This window comes from Podarcis tiliguerta (assembly GCF_965153285.1).
Source record: "Podarcis tiliguerta genome assembly, chromosome: 11".
NCBI lineage: Eukaryota > Metazoa > Chordata > Lepidosauria > Squamata > Lacertidae > Podarcis > Podarcis tiliguerta.
Window position 1 is genome coordinate 60197336 of NC_139544.1, and position 3707 is coordinate 60201042.

Below are 3707 nucleotides of genomic sequence, written 5' to 3' on the forward strand. Positions count from 1 at the left end.
GGAGGCTGAGAGTTGACATGATGACCACCTTCAAATATCTCAAGGGCTGTCACATGGAAGATGGCGCAAGCTTATTTTCTGCTGCTCCAAAGGGGAAGACCCAAACCCATGAATTCAAAAAACATGAAAGGAGATTCTGACTTAACATTAGGAAGAACTGGTAGCAGGTGCGCAGGTGTGCAGGTGAAGGCGGCGGTGGCAGAGGAGGAGGAAGAGGAGAAAGTAGAGCCTCTAGCCATGCCTTAAGTAGGAGACTCCCTTCTTTGAATTGCCCTGCTCTTCCATCCCTTCAAGGGCCTAGATCCTTCCTGGCTTGCTAGTTTTCACAGCCATGGCAATGGAAGAGAAGAAGCCAGATTCAGAATCAGCCAAAACACCATCAACACCCTCCTCTTCAACCAATCAGAGCAAGCCTGTCTCTGTAAAACCAAACTATGCCCTGAAGTTCATACTGGCAGGACACACAAAAGCTGTCTCATCAGTGAATTTCAGTCCAATGGGGAGTGGCAGGCCAGTTCCCCAGCTGATAAGCTTATAAAAATCTGGGGCACCTATGACGGCAAATTTGAGAAGACCATATCTGGCCACAAGCTGGGAATCTCTGATGTCGCTTGGTCATCTGATTCGAACCTTCTTGAATCTGCCTCAGATGACAAAACTCTCAAAATTTGGGATGTGAGCACAGGGAAATGCTTGAAAACCCTGAAGGGGCACAGCAACTGCGTCTTCTGCTGCAAGTCCAACCCACAATCCAACCTCATTGTCTCAGGATCGTTTGATGCAAGTGTTGAGGATCTTCTTCTTTGGCGATCCCTCGTAGCTGAGTAAGATTGTCTTCCATAAACACAGTTTTAACAATGAGTCCATAAGTGACTGTGGAGGCCAATTCCGGATCCACACGTCCTTCCACAGTGGGGACATTGGTTTCCGGGCGGGAGTTGATCACGGTGTGGATTTGCCAAGCGTGCCTTCCTCCTAGCATGTTTCTCCCTTGCATCCTGAGTTCGAGTGTCTTCAAAGCCCAGGACACCTTTGGTAAAGGCTGTTCTCCAACTGGAGCACTCGCAGGCCAGTGTTTCCCAGGTGTCAGTGTTTATACTACATTTTTTTAGATTTGCCTTGAGACAGTCTTTAAACCTCTTTTGTTGACCACCAGCATTACTCTTTCCATTTTTAAGTTTGGAATAGAGTAGTTGCTTTGGAAACGATCATCAGGCATCCGCACAACATGACCAGTCCAACGAAGTTGATGCTGAAGAATCATTGCACAGGACATCAAAACCAGGAAATTCCAAAAAACCCTGCCAGCCCATTCTGACCCGGTTTCAGCGGTGCATTTTAACCATGATGGCTCCTTGATAGTGTCCAGCAGCTATGATGGCCTCTGCTGAATCTGGGATACAGCATCAGGACAGTGTTTTAAAACGCTGGTTGATGATGACAACCCCTCTGTGTCTTTTGTGAAGTCCTCTCCCAGTGGCAAATATATTCTAGCAGCAACATTGGACTGCACTCTTAAGCTTTGGGACTGCAGCAAGGGAAAGTGCGTAAAGGCCACAAGAACAAGAAGTACTGCATCTTTGCCAGCTTTTCCGTAACTGGTAGAAAGTGGATCACGTCTGGTTCAGAGGACAACCTGGTCTACATTTGGAACCTCCAAACTGTACAAGAGACCGTACAGCAGCTGCCGGGGCATACAGATGTTGTGATTTCTACAGCATGGCATCCGACAGAGAACATCATTGCCTCAGCAGCTCTAGAAAATGACAAAACAATTAAACTTTGGAAGAATGACTGCTAAAATGCTTTCAGCATCACTTCAGAGACTGCTGGGGGCTGTCTGGAAAACATGGGGGTATTTTGTGTTTGTGTTTTTTGAAGTCCCATTTGCCAGGAAGCAAAGCAACCTTTGAGAAGATGGTGTCTCCTAGTCTTGGTCCAAAAAACTTCTCTCTTTGGCTAGTCTCCAAACTGGGCAAATATAGTTCTTTGGGGGGGGGGGGGATAATAAAAAGCTTCTGTTTTCTTTGATGATTTGGTGGCTTTTCCTACTGGGAAGCCATTAACTATTCTCTCCTTTGAGAATAAGATGTCATCCTTATTGCTTGGAGGGAACTCTGTCTGCTAACAGCAACCACCGCCAAGTCATAAACTTAGAAAGAATCTGGATATGTTAATATTTTAAAAGAAAAAGAAAAAAGAGCCAGGCAGGTAGGCCCTAGTTCATAAAACTTTAAATAGAAGAGCCATGGTGCCTAATTATTAAAGGCAATTTTTTTAACATGACCAAACAAGTGTTCTTTTGCCTTGCGCCTCTTCTCTTCCCAAGTTTCCAGAACCTGTGATTAAATCACCCTTTCTTTGTCCTTCTGTTCATCACGCTCTCCAATAGATGTTATTTGACAGTAAAAACCTATTCAAGCTTTCCACCCCACCCCAAATTACCAGTTCACCCCTGTCCTCCAAAGTCCTTGCTTGCGGCTTTTTGTTTGTTTTTACTTAAAAAATATATATTCTCCAAATTTCACAAACTTTCTACAGTTATTATAGTGTGAAAAAAACAAAACAAAACACTTTTTTATCTTGGAAGCCTTGTATGAGCTCGTATTTGCTAATGGTATGGCTTTATTCTCTCCCCCCCCCCACTTCCACATTGGTATATTCCTTTTCTACCCTTTCTTCCCTCTCCTCTGCCCTTATCAATATTTTACCATATGGTTAAAGGTGGGGGGTTTTTTTTTTGGGGGGGGGACATTAGGAAGAACTTTCTGGTGGTCAGAGCAGTGGCGGAGCTCCATGCTCCAGCACCTAGAGTGGTGAACGTGCAGGGGCGTGGCATGCATCCCAGGGGGCGTGTTGCACAACCCACGGGGGCGTGGCACGCAGCGCGGGACATGTGTGGCATGTGGCGCGCATCCCAGGGTGCACGGCGAGCCGCGCACATCCCGAGGGGGCAGCCTCAATGTCATCCCCCCGGGATGGCACCTGGGAGGGCACTCCCCTGCCCCCACTTTCATCCGCCAGTGGGTAAGAGCTGTTTGACAGTGGAATGGACTCCAGTGTGGTGTAGTGGTTAAGAGCGGTAGACTCGTAATCTGGTGAACCGGGTTCGCTTCCCCGCTTCTCCACATGCAGCTGCTGGGTGACCTTGGGCTAGTCACACTTTTCTGAAGTCTCTCAGCCCCACTCACCTCACAGAGTGTTTGTTGTGGGGGAGGAAGGGAAAGGAGAATGTTAGTCGCTTTGAGACTACTTCAGGTAGTGATAAAGTGGGATATCAAATCCAAACTACTCCTCCTCCTCTTCCTCTTCCTCCTCCTCCTCCTCCTCTTCTTCTTCTTCTTCTTCTTCTTCTTCTTCTTCTCCTTCTTCTTCTTCCAGAAGGTGGTGGACTGTTACCCAGGGCTTCTAAACAGGAGCTGGGTGACCACCTGTCAGGGATTCTTTGCCTGTGGTTCCTGCACAGCACTGCAGGGCATTTTTAGGGCAGCGATACGTCCGGAATTTCCCAGACACAGCCAAAATACTTCAGTTGAAAGCAGTGTCCGGGTGGAAATCACTAAAAATGGCAACAGACGTACGGCAACCTGTGTCGACAGTATACTTTAGGGGAAAGAAGCTCAACCACTTTTGTGTTCGAATTTTCACTTTTTGAAATATGGCAACCCTAGACTACATGAGCCTTGGGGGGCCCTTCTAGGCTCCAG

At 47.1% G+C, this 3707-nt stretch overlaps 1 pseudogene across 1 annotated transcript; it reads left to right on the forward strand.

Annotated features, from left to right (window-relative positions):
- The first annotated feature begins 313 nt into the window (after window positions 1-313).
- On the forward strand, window positions 314-2031 carry LOC310659575 (WD repeat-containing protein 5-like; annotated as a pseudogene). Its single transcript has 2 exons — window positions 314-807; window positions 1272-2031. The product of its transcript is annotated as a WD repeat-containing protein 5-like (transcript).
- The last annotated feature ends 1676 nt before the right edge of the window (window positions 2032-3707 follow it).